A 19,361-nucleotide genomic window follows, 5' to 3' on the forward strand; every position below is an offset into this window, starting at 1 on the left:
CTTAGAGCTAAGAAAATATCTTAAACAAATTTACAAAAATGTATTAATACAAAATTAAGAATATGAATTGATAGACGATCTGTCACTATTTTGGTGTTGAACTGTTGATTATTGTTCCTGGAAATGTTAAATACTTTTGAGCTATTTGATGACTATCCCTAGAAATGTTGAATACTACTGAGCTATTTGATGACTGTCCCTAGAAATGTTGAATGCTATTTGATCCTCATTTTAGTCAAGTAAACCAGTTAACTATTCCCAGCATTTCTTATCTGGGATAGATAACTTAGTCACCCTCCGATAAACCTCATCCATTTCTGTATATTTTGTGAAAGTGGGTTTCACTAAAAATATGTCTGATTTCATTTAGGATGAAAAAGGTATCTCTGAGTGCATTCAACAAAACCCTTGGTGTTGTTGCACCTCTTCTGTTTGAAACTATAGCTGCACTAGTACTGACCTCTACAAGCTTTCAGACATAGTTTTCAATGGGCATTAATTTATCATTTATCACCAGCATAGAGGGAAACCCCTTGCTGGTTAAGGGTTCCAACTTGCTAAAAAAATGTTGAACTATGACATTGACATTGCTGCATTTTTCTTCCAACTGAAGAATGAAATTTTTCTTTGTAATAATCTTCTTCACTTCTAGTATGGTTGTTTTCCTATCATTGATACCTAATTCTTCAAGCTCATAGTTGTCTTTAGAATTCAGAGACTTGATTATTTCAGTGGCAACTTCTGGCATGTCCTCAAGTTCCTTGGAGATGGTTTCAATAGCTTCCTGAGCTTTCTCCAACAAGTCCCTTTGATCAAACATTATCCTAATATAAGGCCAAATATCTTTGATTGATTCAGTAATCTCTTCCCATAACATTTCCTTTACCAAACCCAGTTTATTTCTAAGGTAATATTCTTTGATTTCTTTCTACAATACCTCAATTTGACTTTTTTCCCTCTGTAACTCAGCTATATGTCAATTGTTTGCAACTTCTTTCATGTGTTGTAGTGTCTTCAGTTGATCCTGCAATTTCTTCATTTCCTCTGTCTAAATAGATAGATTCTGAACAACTTCAGCAAGATGTTCAACTCCTGCTGTTGTTCCTATAGTTGTTGTTGTGCCCGAGGCAGAAACTTTAGTTATAGAGACTGTTGTAAGAGGAACTACATCCATAGGAATATTGGACTTTTTTATAGTTTACTCTTTCTCTTTGACAAGTTTCTCCATTTTCTCCTCCATCTATTTTATTTGCAGATTTTGATCCATGATGAGCTTCATCATGTCAGATTTTTGAGTCTCAGTTTCTTCAATCTCTTTAGTCATTGGGTCCTCTAAAGATGGCAATTTTAGCTGCTTCCTTAATGTTGAAATCTCAGTATTTTTCTTCTTGACAATTTCTTCAGCATCCTTTATATCAGAGGGATCATATCCTATCTTCAGCACCAAATCTTTCAAAGTTTTTATCTTGGTGTATTTTGCCACTGAGGAAAATTTCTTAAGCTTAATCTATGACTGTGTATTAGCCAAGATAACCTACATTTTTTACAAACTCATGTTCGTGTTAGTTAAAGTAAAAGCAATCATTTGGCCAGTCTGTTTGTGCATCTCAATTTGGTATATTGGATGTACATCTTTAACATCAAATTCAAAGGAGGTTTGCTTATGGTAATGTGCAAGAGTCCTGGGCTGTGGAATCTGAGCTTGTAAGAAAGCCATCTGCATTTTACCTTTTTTAGAGTCAAAGACTAAAAGAAGTCTAGCTTGAGAACTAGAAGAATGTTTCCAGAATTGAGTATAAGTATTCAACTGTAACTCCTCATTCTTCTTCTTAATTTCACTAAAGACATGAAAAATGTCATCTTCTTTATCCTTTTGACAGCCTTCACTGGTCTGAATCACCTGGTGTTCATGAGATGTTGTGGAATGAGTGGGAGACTGAATATTCTACCCACCAGACTATGTGAAAAGAGATGTTTCTCCAAGTCTATCAAATGTTGTTTTCTATAATTCAATAGTTGTACTGACCTTCGAAGAGAGCCTAGGCCTCTTCTTTCTACATACAATTCTAAAACCTTGACTTGATGCTTTAGTTGTAGGGGATGATTGTTATTCCATCCCTCGTTTAGTTGTATTTTCCTGTGCAAGTGAAGTTTGTACATTCAAGGTAGAGAATACCTATTCTTCAGCTTCTTGAAGGGTGTTCTCCTTCCACTCTGACTGATTTTTGTATTGCTCTATTTCAGGCATGGTAGTGTGATGGTATGTAGTGAATTTTTTTTCAACATTGAGCCTAGAAATCACTCCCATTGGGTCATGAGACCAAGTGAAGCTGAGGCCAAAATTCATTTGCTTCAATAACCTGTCTACTTCTTCTCCCGCTGCTTTAGTATTACAAATGAATGGACCAACTTGAGCCTTTAGCTTGAATTGTGATTTCTTCTTTGCAGCCACAAAATGTATTTCATTTTCATTTAACCTCTGCCTAATATATTCTAATGCAAAAATTATGATAGGGAGGTACTTAAGAAGATTGTAGGATGGAAGCTCACAGCCGTTATAATTTTGGTAAAGATACCAATCTCCTATTGTGGCTTGATCAACCAGCTGTAATACTTTCAGAATTTCATCACTTATTCTTGGTACTGGAGTGCTGCTCATAAGATTAATGGCTGGATCAACAAACAATTCTATGAACAGTTTATATGTAAATTCTTCCTTCTCCTTCATTCCCATAGAAGTCCAAAAGATCATTGATTGTTGGTTGCCTTCTTCATCTAGCTTCTGCAAGGTGAATGGAAACATGTCTCCCTAAAAATATATAAAAAGATATACAAGTAATGAAGCATACATGAATACCTCTTCAGTATTGAACTGGACAAATTGTTCATGAATGGCCAATGGACAAAGTTATAAAGAACAATGGGTTTGGAACCAACAAAAAATATAGATAAGAAACCAATGATGGCTTCATTTACATATTGATCAGAATTGCAACCAAGAAGATAAGAAATAATGGTGGTAATTTGCTTGGTTCTGTATGGGAATATAGATGAGTCATAGGGAGGGTTTCTTTTAGGCGGATGGTTATCTACAACTAGGAAAAGTTCTAGAGTTTGAGATCTTTTAGTGAAATCTATCTTTTGATAGGTTTTTGTTAGGCTTTCATGAGAAAAAGGATGGGTTGGTGCAATAGTGGGGGCCTACAACATCTATTCATTGGATTGAGCATTGATGGAGCACATAATTTCTCCTATAGGTGAGATGATAGGTCTTTGAATGGTGTCATAGGATTCATGGCATTTACTGACAAATTCAGGTGCTCTGTGTATTTGAGGGAAGATGTAATGAGGAAGGTGGGACTCCCAATGTCCTATTTCATTTGTTTGATCAACTAATTGATCCTCCATCCAACAGTAGATTTCAAACAAAGAAAAATCAGACAAATACTCATTGATTTTACAATCTCTATTGGCCAAGGGAGTATGATGGAAGTCAACTTGTGGACGAATGAGAGGATTTGGGGTTTCTGCAACTTCCTTTCCTTTAGGAGGCATTCGGTTAATTGAATTCGCAAGCTGAAAGTGACAGAAATTGGAAGAATTGGGTTGAAACAGAGTGATAATAGAATAACAGTGTAAGTGAAAATGGATTAGGTGGACCTGGATTTTGGCTTGCCTCTGAACAGAATTGAAAATTTGGTTGAATGATGAATCTGTCATTTTGGCTGCAAGCTACAAATATCTAGTGAATTATGGGAATGCATTTTGTGACGGTTCTTATGAAAATCAAGGCTTATAATGAATAAAATGGAGTGGGTCTATTAATGAATGGTTTAATCCTCATTAATTCTCCAACGAGGGTGATAAATATATAAATGGAATATTAATGTGTGAGGGTGGCCAATTAAATGGATAACGGGCAAAGTGATGGTAGCTGATTGGACAGAGGAAGTGACTTGGGAGTGGACGTGGACGATGACGTAGGAGTGGCGGTAAACGGTTGAATGAAAACCGTGATAGGGAGTAAGTTTGGATGGTAAAATGTTTCGGGATTTCAGGTCAGGAATAACTAGGATGGGCGTTGAACCTCAGAATTACCCTCTCATTGACAGTTTTTCTCACCATTTTCCCTCACTTTCTCATAATATTATAGACCCCAATCAATGATAAATGCTAAGTTTTGTCTTAAGGAAAGCATTAAAATGATTGCCATATTATATTTTCACATTCTTGCTATTTGAGTAGATTTTTGTAATTTAGCTATAGAACACTGTTGGAAATAATACTGAGAGGGGGGGGGGTGAATCAGTATTATCTAGCAATTTAATAAATCTTCCTTATTTGATCTTTGAATTATTTTAGCATGCCAGTACCATAAAATAATGAGCATGAAAAACAGATAGTCACACCAAAGAACATAAGATGTAAGGTGGAAACCCAATGTGGGTGAAAACCACCTGCTGCAATATGTCTCTATCTTCTTTCAATTTAGAAACTTCTTTTACAATGATTTTGTACTGGTGCAGTCCTTTACCAGTACGCAGGCTGCAACCTGCAGAGAGCTACAACTCTCTCTCTCTCTCTCGTTTTCCAGTCTACTCCTGGAAGGGAGCTACAACCCCCTACTTCTTTTCATAAAGCATCAGATAATCAACAAGTACATAACAGATATAGATCACTACAGATATCAGATCAGCAACAACAGAACTAATCCAGAACACCTTATCAATAGATAAATCCAATCAACAGAACATCTTAAAACAGAGACGCAGTTTTTCTTTCTGTGGCCTGCAACCAGACGCCGTTAACCTTCTGCTACTCTGCATCCACACGCATATATCCTTCTGCTCCGCTGCGTGCCCACGCACTGTTCCTTTGACTGCTCTGCGTTCTGTTGCTTCAGGGATGCACCCAAAGATACTATCGCGCCGCGTCTTTCACTACAGAGACGCACCTGAAAACACTATCGCGCCGCGTCCTTCTGCTTCAGAGACGCACCTGAACCTTGATCGCCCTGCGTCCCCACGCAGGTCTCTCTCTACTGTGCTGCGTCTCGGCGCACTTGCCCTTTACAGTACCTGCGTCCCGGCGCACTTTTCTTCCACTGAACCTGCGTCCCTTCAGATATAAATGATATGAAGACTTCAAGACTAACCCAAACAGTCAGATCTACAGATCTGATCATGCGCCATAGAGATCACAGTCCATTAGAAGATTCGCCCTCTTAGATCTGGACTAGATCTCACCAAATAAGATATTCAACCAAAGACAATGCTCAATCCAAATGAACTCCTTTGCTTTATATAGGCAAGCTCCTCCCCAAAACATGGAACAATACCACGAGCCGACACCATAGAAACACAAAACCGTCGGCTAGATACCACACAAGAAACCCCCACATGCTTTTTCTCTGCTTTGAAATGTGTGCACTGGGTGGACGCACCCCCTGACCGGCTGGCCAGCATCTCTGGACGCGGACCCTGCATGGTGTACCTGCGGGTACGCACCTCCTGAACTGGTTTCCTGCGTCCTTCTTAATTTTCAACAAACTGAGAGCCTTGCCACTGGAGTTGCCATCAAGTACAACATCTGTAACATACAGTCATACCAGAAAACATAATGCCAACAATCTCCCCCTTTGGACTTGATGGCAACCTTACAAACTTCAGCTTCATTCTCCCCCTTTGACATCAAGGGCAAAGGGTATGCTCCCCCTAAGCTCATGCTCCTCCAGATCTGCAACAAATAACCAGAGATCCACCATGAAAGAGATAGAGACATATTGCAGCTATTTCCAAGATCTCCTTCTCCATAATGCCAACAATGCATTATGTGCTCCCCCTGAGCCTGTACCACCAATAAGAAGATGTTCAAAAATAAGATGATGCATCAACAACCCCCAGCTTTTGCCTGAGGTATTCAAACGTGTCCCTGGGCAATGGTTTGGTGAGAATATCAGCAACTTGTTCCTTGGAAGGAACATACTCCAACTTGACTTCCTGTTCAAGCACTTGTTCCCGGAGAAAATGGTACTTGATTGGTATGTGCTTGGTTTTTGAATGCATAACAGGGTTCTTTGAGATGCTGATTGCACTTGTATTATCACATAAGATGGGGATTGGTGGTGTACAAGTGATTTGAAAATCCTGCAAAGTCTGCATCATCCAAAGAAGTTGGGTGCAACAAGATGCAGCAGCAACATATTCCGCTTCAGCTGTAGACAAGGCGATCGAACTCTGTTTCTTGCTGAACCAAGATACCAGTCTGGAACCCATAAAGAACGCACCACCACTTGTGCTTTTCCTGTCATCCACGCTTCCAGCCCAATCTGCATCTGTATAAGCATGAAGAGAAATATCTGTATCTCTAGGATACCATAAGCCATAATTTTGAGTCCCTTGAAGATATTTGAAGATTCTCTTTACTGCCTGAAGAAGAGTCTCCTTCGGATTTGCCTGAAATCTTCCAACTATTCCAACTGCATGCATGATGTCCGGTCGGGTACCTGTCAAATATAGTAAAATTCCAATCATAGATCTGTAGGTTGGTTGATGTACTGCTGCAGATTCATCATTTGCACTGAGACTACATCTTGTGACCATGGGTGTACATACTGGTTTTGCATCTTCCATGCCATATTTCTTCAAAATCTGTTTGAGATACTTGGTTTGAGATAAAAAGATTCCTCCTTCCTTTTGTTGGATTTGCAAACCAAGGAAATATGTCAGTTCTCCTAACAAGGACATTTCAAATTCTTTCTGCATGACCGAGGCAAAACTTTGACTCATAGCTTCTTCATTGCTGCCAAAAATAATGTCATCTACATACACAACAAGTATTAGCAATTTGTCATTTTCAACTTTTATATACAGATTGCTATCTGCTGAACCTTTTGAAAAACCTTGTTGATGAAGATATTTGTCCAACTGGTAGTACCAAGCCCTTGGAGCTTGTTTGAGACCATAGAGAGCCTTTTTCAATCGGCATACAAGATTTGGATCATTTCCAAGAATGAACCCATCTAGCTGTTCAACGTACACTTCTTCTTCCAAGTCTCCATTCAGAAAGGCTGATTTCACGTCCATTTGAAATACTTTGAAGTTTTGAAAACTTGAGAGAGCAAGGAACATTCGGATGGCCTCAAATCTTGCAACAGGAGCAAAAGTTTCTTCAAAGTCTATTCCTTCTTGCTGCGCATACCCTTTACAAACAAGTCTGGCTTTGTTTCTAATTACTTCTCCATTTTCATTCAATTTATTTTTGAAGACCCATTTTGTTCCGATAACATTCTTATCCTTTGGTCTAGGAACCAGCTCCCAAGTGTTGTTCTTTTCGATTTGCTCAAGTTCTTCATCCATTGCTTTTACCCCACATTCATCCTTGCATGCTTCTTTCACATTTTGTGGTTCAGTAGAGGATAGTAATGCCAAATAGCTTGAGGCTTCTGCAACTGTTCTTCTTGTTTGTACACCTGCTTCTTTCTGCCCCACAATCTGAGATTCTGGATGATTCTTCTGAACATATCTGGATGGAGTTTTCTCTTCTATTCTTGTCTGCTCCTCTGGTTCTTCTTGAGGTTCTTCTTGAGGTTCTTCTTCTTCATCATTCTGTCTTTGAGGATAGCCTTCATCTTCTTCGATATCTTCCCGATGTACTTGCCTAGGAATGTATCCCTTCTCATCAACCACCACATCAATGCTGTCAACAATTCTGCCAAGTCTTTTATTGTAGCACTTGTATGCTTTGCTATGTGGAGAGTAACCAAGAAGAATGCCTTCATCTGCTCTAGGTTCAAGTTTGCCAAGCTGCTCATCAGTATTCTTGATATAGCATTTGCTCCCAAAGATTTTGAAGTGCTTTACCGAAGGAGTTTTACCACTCCAGAGCTCATGAGGAGTTTGAGTGTTGTTTACCCGGACATTTGTCTTGTTGAGAATAATAACCGCAGCATGTGCAGCTTCACCCCAGAAAGTTGCGGGAGTTCCTGATTCATCAAGCATAGCACGAGCCATTTGTTGGATTGTTCTGTTCATTCTTTCAACAACTCCATTTTGCTGAGGAGTTCTAGCTGTAGAGAATTCTCTCCTTATGCCATGTTCATCACAGAAATCGAAAAATTCATTTGAAGTAAATTCCCCACCTCTGTCGGATCTGAGGCACTTAATTTTGTGACCTGATTCATTTTCAACCAAGGCTTTGAAGGATTTGAATTTTTTCGAAAGCTTCATCTTTGTGCTTCATAAGTCCTAACCAGACAAACCTGGAGAAATCGTCAATAAATAATATCAAGTATTCCTCTCCTCTAGGTGTTCTTTTCCTGAATGGACCACATGTATCTGTATGTACTAGCTCAAGAGGCATGCTAGCTGATCCTTCCTTCTCTGGAAAGTTAGTCCTGGTTTGTTTTCCAAACTGACATGATCTGTATATGGTGTTGTCAGGAATTTTGATATCTAGAAGATCGCGAACTGCCTGATATTTGCATGCTTTCCTTATTTGTGAGAAGCTTAGATGTCCCAACCTTCGATGCCATAACCAGTGCTCTTCATCCTTGCTCAGATAGCATTGTTGTTGTCCTTCTTCAAATATGTACAGATTATTTGGAGTTCTTTTGCCTTTGAGTACTGTTTTACCTGTATCAAGATCACGAACAAGACATCCATTCGATCTGAAAATAACCTCGGTCCTTTGATCACACATCTGGCTGACACTTAGAAGATTATGCTTCAATCCATCAACATACAAAACATTTCCAGCCTTGAGCTTTCCTTTTAACTGAGCAATGCCTTTTCCTTTTATAATTGCAGGAGTATCGTTTCCAAAAGAGACTTTCTTTCCTTTTTCTAGAACAGAATAAGATTCAAGTTTTTCTTTATCACCTGTCATATGCTTCGAACATGCACTGTCAATGTACCATAGATTTTCTTGTCCCTCTGCATAAAATGCTATTCCACATCTTTCTGTTTGAGGTTCCTTTATTCTCCATGTTTTGGTGCTTGAGGCTTGCTCCTTTTTCTGCTGAAACCTGCTCCTGCATTCAGATTCTTCATGACCAAAGTTATTGCAAATAGAACATTCGACTTCATTTTCAAGAACCGAAAAGTTGTTATAGGTCCTTTTTGTTATCCCTGTCATACTTCTTTGTTTTTGAGCTTCCCTAGTCATGATTGTTTTATATGCAACACATTGAGCTTCTTTGTGACCAAAATTATGGCAAGAAAAGCATTGTCCATTGAAGAAGCTTCTGCGGTTATTGAATCTACCTGCCAACTGATTGTAATTTCTATTTTCATTTATTCTTGAACCAAACTGAGAAGATTTTACCTGTGGCTGGTTGTAGCTTTTGTTCACCCTTAAGATGGATTGCCCCTGATAGTTTCTGTTTGTATTTTGTCCCTGCTTTACCTGATTATCTTCATTGTTCTTCTGCTCATTTCTTCTTGCCGCATCAAGATAACTTTTTGAGGTGGATGCTTGAGAGGTTTCTCCATTGTAACCCAAACCTGTCTTGTTTAGAGGAGACCGCTGCACATTGATAATCTCATCCAAAGTTTCAGATCCTTTGACAAACTTAAGATTAATAGCTTTTGTTTTCTCAATTTCTTTTCTGAGACCAACAATTTCACCTTCTAGTTTTTCAAGATGTTTTTCTTTTTCATCAATTTGAAATTGTAGAGTATCAATGATCACATTCTTTTCTTCTATACATCTCTTGAGTCTAGTAATTTCATCATAGAGGTTATTCACATCTACAGCATCCTCATAATCATCATCTTCAAATGCCATTAACAACTTATATTTATTACCTTGTTCATCTTCATCACTGTTTGATAAACCATCACTATCTTCATGGGTGTAGTAGCTTTTCTTATTTGCACTTTGTTTCTTGTTCCATCTAGCAGGTTCCTTTCCTTTATCCTTATAAGGACATTTTGCAGCATAATGACCTACTCTTCCACAAGCAAAGCATTTGAAAGGTAGCTTACCTCTGAACCTTCCAGAACCCCTTTGAAGATTTCTGACAAAATTTGATTCTTCTTCCTCTTCTTCTGGAACATGGCTTGCTTCATAGTAATCTTCTTTGCCTGATGCCTTAAAAGCAGCTTCCCTTCTATCTGATGGACCTCCCTTTCTCATTTCATAAGCAGTTAGAATTCCATGTAGCTGAGACATAGTGAGAACACGGAGATTTTCCTTTTCTTCTATTGCAGATACTTTAGATTCAAACTTGGGGGATAATGATCTTAGAATCTTTTGAACTACTATAGCCTCTTTTATTTCTTCACCCAAATTTTTCATACAATTAACAATCTCATCTACCCGAAGAAAATAATTAGCAACACTTTCATCATTATACATCTTGAGAGTCTCATATTGAATCCTGAGAGTTTGAAGTTTAGCTTGTTTTACCTGTTCATCTCCTTCATAGCTCGTGACCATTTTGTCCCATATCTCTTTTGCTGATTTGAAGTGCATTACCTTCATGAATTCTGTTTGGGATATACTTCCTAATAGAGTACTGACTGCTTTTGCATTTGTTTCATACTTCTTTTTCTCAGCTGGATCTGTAGGAGTAGCTGAAGGAAAAGCATAGCCTGCTTCTACAATGTCCCAAACTTCTGTACCAAGAGATTGAAGATATGCAGTAACTCTTACCTTCCAATAATTGAAGTTTGTCCCATCAAAAATCGGTGGCCTGATTGATGCTTCTCTCTCGTAGTTGCTCATGATGAACGATCTACCTTCAAGCGATCAAGCTTCTCTGAAGGACCTGCTCTGATACCAATTGTTGGAAATAATACTGAGAGGGGGGGGGTGAATCAGTATTATCTAGCAATTTAATAAATCTTCCTTATTTGATCTTTGAATTATTTTAGCATGTCAGTACCATAAAATAATGAGCATGAAAAACAGATAGTCACACCAAAGAACACAAGATGTAAGGTGGAAACCCAATGTGGGTGAAAACCACCTGCTGCAATATGTCTCTATCTTCTTTCAATTTAGAAACTTCTTTTACAATGATTTTGTACTGGTGCAGTCCTTTACCAGTACGCAGGCTGCAACCTGCAGAGAGCTACAACTCTCTCTCTCTCTCTCGTTTTCCAGTCTATTCCTGGAAGGGAGCTACAACCCCCTACTTCTTTTCATAAAGCATCAGATAATCAACAAGTACATAACAGATATAGATCACTACAGATATCAGATCAGCAACAACAGAACTAACCCAGAACACCTTATCAATAGAGAAATTCAATCAACATAACATCTTAAAACAAAGACGCAGTTTTTCTTTCTGTGGCCTGCGACCAGATGCCGTTAACCTTCTGCTACTCTGCGTCCACACGCATATATCCTTCTGCTCCGCTGCGTGCCCACGCATTGTTCCTTTGACTGCTCTGCGTTCTGTTGCTTCAGGGACACACCCAAAGATACTATCGCGCCGCGTCTTTCGCTACAGAGACGCACTTGAAAACACTATCGCGCCGCGTCCTTCTGCTTCAGAGACGCACCTGAACCTTGATCGCCCTGCGTCCCCACGCAGGTCTCTCTCTACTGTGCTGCGTCTCGGCGCACTTGCCCTTTACAGTACCTGCGTCCCGGCGCACTTTTCTTCCACTGAACCTGCGTCCCTTCAGATATAAATGATATGAAGACTTCAAGACTAACCCAAACAGTCAGATCTACAGATCTGATCATGCGCCATAGAGATCACAATCCATTAGAAGATTCGCCCTCTTAGATCTGGACTAGATCTCACCAAATAAGATATTCAACCAAAGACAATGCTCAATCCAAATGAACTCCTTTGCTTTATATAGGCAAGCTCCTCCCCAAAACATGGAATAATACCACGAGCCGACACCATAGAAACACAAAACCGTCGGCTAGATACCACACAAGAAACCCCCACATGCTTTTTCTCTGCTTTGAAATGTGTGCACTGGGTGGACGCACCCCCTGACCGGCTGGCCAACGTCTCTGGACGCGGACCCTGCATGGTGTACCTGTGGGTACGCACCTCCTGAACTGGTTTCTTGCGTCCTTCTTAATTTTCAACAAACTGAGAGCCTTGCCACTGGAGTTGCCATCAAGTACAACATCTGTAACATACAGTCATACCAGAAAACATAATGCCAACAAACACAACCTATTCTGCAACTAACTGTGGATTCCGTAGCTACTCTCATGGTTTGGCAGGTTCTAGGTGTCAAATGAAGAATTGGGCCACATGGGAATTTCTATAATCATATCCACATGGATTCTATCTTATTCACTCGCTTCAGATCGACAATAAAGCGAGCCTAAGATCATGGTCAAAGATGGAGTCAAAATATGTTATCCGGAAGAAGTAGGACTCTTGATTTCCTCTTTCGTAGGAAATCAAGATTCCATTAGTCCTGTTGCAAATCTAATTTGAATTAGATACCTGTAGCAAGTTTATCTCACAAATGATTATGTTATTTTCCTTTAAATATTGGTTACATAGAATCGAGAAAGAGTTCAAAAATTAAGTGTGAAAATTCAGGATTCTTGTTGATACTCTATATTTAGACTTGATTTTATCATAATATAAAGTTTGTGTGGCAAATGATTGGTTAAGAGCATCTTTAACTAGCTAGCAGTCCAGCCAAATCAGTTGCATAGGGCCCCTACACTGGAGGAGGTTTTTTTTATTGTTGTTTTTAGTTTAATTTGCATTACTCTGTTTTCAGCAAATCTGTTTTCTAATTAGGATAATATTTCATTCTAGTTTTTTAACAATAGCATTGTGATAATTCACAACTGTGCAGCCTTGTTCTTATAAGATATTTCATGGAGAAAAATAACTCTATTTCCAAATTGAATTAAGATTGAAGTGATAAGAATACGCAGTTGCTTAGTTTTCTTACTATTTTGTCATTCGTTTTCTTAGAACAAAATTGTCAATTAACTGTGTTAATGGAGGTTTTCAAAATCCATTTTAAGATGATGATGATCCTAAACTAAATGGTTAAATTTATAATTCATACAATGATTGAAATTACTCAGTACATTGTTATTAGCTTCCTAGGAACTTAGGAACTAAGGCATAATTGACTTCTTACATAGCACTTCAAGAGGGTAATGCTTCACATTTGAATGTTGGAGAAACTCAAAATTGCATTAGTTGTTTATAGTTATTTTTACACGCTTTCAACATTTTGCTTTTAGATTCTCACTTAGTTGCATACTCTGCTTATTTTTCTAGGACACTAGAAGTTAAAGTACAGACATTTGCTTATACTCCATCTCAAGAATATCATACTTCATAATTGAATGCTAAAGTAACCAAAAGTACTTTAATTGATTTAATTTTTTGTCTTTTGCTTCAAACAAACACTGCAATTTCATTTTTGGTTTTAAGAATTAAATCCATGGATTAGGACTAATGATAAGATAAGATAGATGCTTTGTTTTTCAAATTAGGTTCTAACTAGCCAACAAATTTTGGTTTAGAGAATTAGATTAACTTAGGAACATTTCTTTAGATTCACTTAAATCTTCTCATAGTTTTAGGTTGAACATTATTAGACATCAAAGAACAAAAACCCCTCAAAACAGCATAAAATATAAAACAACGAAGTAAGAAAAGGTTAACTAGGCACATATAGTGCAACACACTTCATCAGTTTACAAACCTCGGTTGATAATTTATGCAAGAAATTTAGGACACTAAATTGACTAAACATTTTGGCATCATTGCTAGGGAAGTGTAATTAGGTAACCTCATCTCTTACATCTAACAAAAAAATTGATATGCATTGAGAAAGAGACTCTAGGGATAGATTCATATCTGGAGGCAGGAGTTTAATTCCTACAACACCACTTACTCCAACAAGACTAAGAAGAGATACACCTCCATATCAAACTCATATCCCACATTTTACTAGCCATAGACTCCCTGAAGTTGTAAGGTCAGAAATCTAATTAAGAGGATCTCCTACTTCATCTAGTGAGGCAGTCTTAAAGGAATAAAATCTTGGATCTCCAACAGAAAAAGGAACCTTTTTCACCTCTACAGGGGAACATATTTTAGCAGAAGAATTAGAAATTCCTAGTGGAGAGGAAGAAAGAGAACCCTTCTTCAATACACCATTAATAGAGGAACCAAAGGAAGATAAAATAACCTTGAAGATTGAATCTTATATTAGCTCTGAATAATCTATAATGGCTGGAAGAGAAGGAGAAGAATAAGTTATAAATGGATAAAATTTACTATTTGGAGGAGGAAGAGGTGGAGGAAATAGGGAAGTTGATAATTATTTTGGATTTCCTATAGTTGATGAAGATACAAATGCCACAATGAAAAATATCTCACCTTCTGTCCTCCCAAATTTCCATAGATTAAAAAGTGAAGATCTTGAAACCTTTTTATTTGACTTTGAAGTCTTGTCTAGAACTTATGATTATTTATAAGACTCTCAAAAACTTAAGTTGTTTCCTTCAAAATTAAAAGGATCTTCTTTAAAATGGTTCATGGGGTTGCTCACTCAGTCTATTAGGACATGGAATGACATGAAGAAACCATTTTTGGAAAGGTATTTGAATTATTGCAGGCCTATCAATCACAAGGATGAAGTGTTTAAAATGATGAAAAAAAAAGATGAAAATTTGGAGGATTTAATTGAAAGATTCAATTATAACATAAAAAGAGAAAAAATGGAGAACTTAGATCAAGATACTTTAAAAGCTCTTTTATTAAAAGACATTAGAGATGAGTGGATAGACATCCTTAATATGATGGGGAAGGGAGATATCTCTCAACTTCCATTAAATGACATTGGAGAATGATGTATTCATCTCTCAAGAGGAAAAGCCAAAACTGGGAAAGGTCCAGTAGATCCTTATCTTACTAGAGTGAATAAATCCACAACTGGATCAGTGAGTAGGGCAGAAATTGGAGACATGCTTGATGAATTTAAAACAGATATTCTAGGGAGCCTTAGTGAACAAAATAGACACCCTTAAGATACAAAACAAGTAGAAAGTTGAGACTGATGCTTTAGCTATTTTCTGTCCCAAATGCAGAAAGAAGCATGCTTTAAGAGAATGCCCTTTGGATGCAAAAAGCATAGATACTTGGGTGATTTGTTCAGAAAACCATGAAACCAAGAGTTGTCCTTCAATTCCTAGTCCTAAGGCTATTTTTCAAGAAGAAACAACTTCAAATCCAATAGAATCTCTTTTCTTTGTCTCTAGAAGACTTTGGTAGGGGCCACAAACCCAGGGTTTTAACAACCAAATGTATAATCAGCCCCCACCAAATTGGAATTCTTGCAAGCAACCTTGGCCTCAACCGCAATCTCAATCTCAATTTCAACCTTGGGCTCAAGGAATGAAAAACCCCTATCGAAGATTCTCTCAATACTATCAATATCCTCCATCATATCCAAACTATTCTCCCCAACAAATTCCTCAACAAAATAAACAGCCCCAACTTCAAAACAAAAAATCTCAATTTTCACTACCATTCCCATATAAACCAAATCAGCTACCTTCCCAACCATTACCAAACCCCAACAATAAAAATCCTCAGAATGCATATATGGTGGAAGGACAACAATTTCTAACCTATATGATCACTCCTATAGATCTCAATGATGTCCAACTAAGATCTAGGATGATATTAGAAAAGAAAAAGCCTTCTGTAGTTATTCAAGAACAAGACAATTCTGAGGAAGATTCTCTATAGCCAAATAAAATTTTTGGAGAAGGAACATCTCTTCAAAACCAAAAAACTGAAAATGAAAAACAAAAAGAACCAATAAAATCAACTCCTATCATAGAGTAACCATTAGTATCTACTTCTACACCTCCTTTTCCTGAAAGATTACTAGTTGATGGAGGGGTAGAGAAGCATTTTATGTTGGCTAATTATGATTTTCTAGATGAATTAAAAAATGTCTATATCAAAATCCATTTGTTACAAGCCATTAAGGAAATTCCAATTTTAGCTAAAACAGTAAAGGAGTTGAGCATGAAGAAACTAGGAAGAAAGATAAAAGAAGTAAAAAGAATTCAACTTGTAGGAAAAATAGCAGACATAATGATGGGAAAAATTTCCATACAAAAATATTTAGATCCAGGAAGTCCAGTTGTAAAAACACATATCAATGGAGTTGAAATTCTGAATACATTGATTGATTTAGGAGCAACAATAAAATCATGAGCAAACAAACCATGAAACAACTCAAGATTCCTAATCTTCTTTGTACACCTACATTACTACAATTGGCAGATAGATCTGTAATCAAACCAGATGGTGTGTTAGAAGATATTTCAGTGTCCTTAGACTGTTAGGAGTACCCTGTTGATTTTATGAGCTTAACCCCTAAGAAAAATCAAGGATGACATCCACTTATATTAGGAAGACCTTGGTTGGCTACAATTGATGCTTTCATTAGTTGTAGATCCGATGATATGTATATCTCTAATGGTAACTCAACTAAGAAATTCACTCTATATCCTCCACCAAGAACAATCATAGAGATAGATGATAAAGAATGTATTGATGATGAAAATGATATTCAACCTCTCTTTACTATTTCATTCATTAGTGAAGATAGTAAAATCTTAAATACAATGGAAAATTTTGAATCATCTCTAGAATATGAACATGATAAATTTCAAGAAAAATCTAATATTGAATATTTGTCATCTAGGTAGATGTCTCTTTATTCTATGGAATAATTTGGTAGCTCTATAGTTGAAATCTTTCCAGGAAAAACATTGAAAATAAACAATAAATTGGAAAAAGTACATCAGGAAAAACTAATCAAAACACTACAACAAGATTCTTCTGCATATGCATGGGCATACACTGACATGAAAGGAATTAGTCCTAAGACTTGTATACATCACATCTACATTGAGGAAAATTGTAAACCTATCAAACAACCTCAAAGAAGGATGAAACCCAATCTTAGGTAAATAGTGAAGGAAGAGTTGCAAAAATTGCTGAATGTAAACTTCATTTACCCAATTTCAGATAGCCAGTGGGTTTCCCCTCTAGTGATTGAGCCTAAAAATAATGTTAAATGGAGGATATGCATTGATTATCGAGAATTGAATAAATCTACCCTAAAATATCATTTTCCTTTTCCCTTTATAGTTCATGTGTTAGATACATTAGCAGGTAAGAAGTATTTCTCATTCCTAGATGGTTTTAGTGGCTACAATAAAATTCAGGTATCACCTGAAGATCAAGATAAAACCACATTCACCTGTCCATGGGGAACTTATGCCTACCAAGTACTTCCTTTTGGATTGTGCAATGCACCTATAACATTCCAAAGGGCAGTACTAGGAATTTTTTTTGATCTAATACATGATTGTGTAGAGGTGTTTATGTATGACTTCATGGTTTTTGGGAATACATTTGAAGAAGCTTTAGAAAATTTGGAAAAGGTTCTTAAAAGTTGTAAGGAAGCAAACCTTTCACTAAGCCATGAAAAATGTTTTATGATGTTTATAGAAGGGATTGATTTAGGACATCACATTTCAAGAGATGGAATTAAAGTTGATAAATATAAAGTTGAAGTCATCTCTAAACTACCAATTCAAAATTGTCAAAAGGATGTTAGAATTTTTTAGGATTCATGGGATACTATAGAATATTTATAGAAAAGTTCACTAAACTAGCATCCCCACTCTTCAAATTACTCACCAAATATTGTGAATTCAATTGGAATCCTGATTACCAGTTGGCATTTGAGACTTTAAAAGAAAAAATTTCTAAAGTGCCCATCCTAAGAGGTCCAAATTGGAATCTACCCTTTCACATTTCAACATATGCTTTAGATACAGCTCTGGGAGCTGTATTAGGACAAAAATATGTGATCCCCTATGCCATCTATTACAAAAGAAAGAATTTGACTCCCACTGAGTTAAATTACACTGTAACTAAAAAGGAATTCTTAGCTATTGTTAATGCTATCAAAAAATTTAGACATTACATAATAGGCTATGAAACCTTTGTTCATACAAACCACTCTACTATTAGGTACTTAATGAATAAATCTATTACTAATGGCAGAGTTACAAGATGGCTATTACTCTTGCAAGAATTCAACATCACTGTTCTAGATAGACCTGGAAAACAAAACACAGTTACTGATTTCTTGTATAGAATTCAAAATATCAAAGACAAAAATCAAGTTGAAGATAAATTTCCCGATGAATATCTTTTTGCAGTAACTATGCAAATCCGTTGGTTTACAGATATTGCCAATTACATAGTCACAGGAAAATTACCTTCACAATTGTTTCCTAGGGAGAAAATAAAAATCATTCGAATAAGTCCAATATACTCATGGATTACTAATGAATTGATAAAAGAGGTCCAGATCTCATGATCAGAAGATGTGTTCGAGAGGATGAAATCCCTAAAATTCTTAAGGCATGTCGTGATGAACCTTGTGGCAGACACTTTGCTGACAATAAGACATCCTATAAAATCCTTCATTTAGGATATTATTAGCCATCCATCTTCAGAGATGCCAAAGAATATGTCAAAAGGTGTGATAGCTACCAAAGGGTAGGAAAACCTGCTCCTTCAAATGAAATGCCACTACAAACTCAAGTACTCATTGAAACTTTTGAAAAATGGGCCTTGGATTTTGTTGGACCAATTAATCCTCCATCTAAACAAAAGAAGTATATTTTGGTATGCATTTATTATGTCACTAAATGGGTAGAGGCTAAAGCATTACCTTTTGCTAATGAAAAATTTGTATTTAATTTTCTTTTTGAGGATATCTTCACTCGTTTTGGTGCTCCAAGAGAAATTGTGATAGATTAGGGTTCTCAATTTACATCCAAAATGGTGAAAAGGCTTGTGGAAGATTACAAGATCAAACACAGAAAGTCTACTCCTTATTACCCATAATAAAATGGTCAAGTTGAATCTACCAATAAGGTGATTGAAGGAATTCTCACTAAGATTGTACATCTACACAGGAGAGATTGGGCAGAAAGGCTTCTTGAAGCCTTATGGGCCTACAAAACTAGATGGAGGAACACAACAAGACATACTCCTTATGAACGTGTTTATGGGAAGCAAGTCTTGTTCCCTATAGAGTTTCAAATTAGAACCTTCAAGATGGCAGTCCAACTAGGACTTGATTTATCAGAAGCACAGAAACATAGATTAGAGCAACTCAATGAGCATGATGAAATCAGACAAGATGCAGTTCAAAGAACCAGTATAGTCCAATAGCAAAGGGCTAGATGGCATGATAAGTCTATCAAGGTAAAGAAGTTTCAAGTAGGGGATTAGGCACTTTTGTTCGACTCAAAATTCAAAGATTTTCAAGGAAAGTTTCAGATTCATTGTCTTG

This window comes from Pinus tabuliformis, chromosome J (assembly GCF_031772625.1).
Source record: "Pinus tabuliformis cultivar Carrire ecotype Pingquan chromosome J, CPIR1, whole genome shotgun sequence".
NCBI lineage: Eukaryota > Viridiplantae > Streptophyta > Pinopsida > Pinales > Pinaceae > Pinus > Pinus tabuliformis.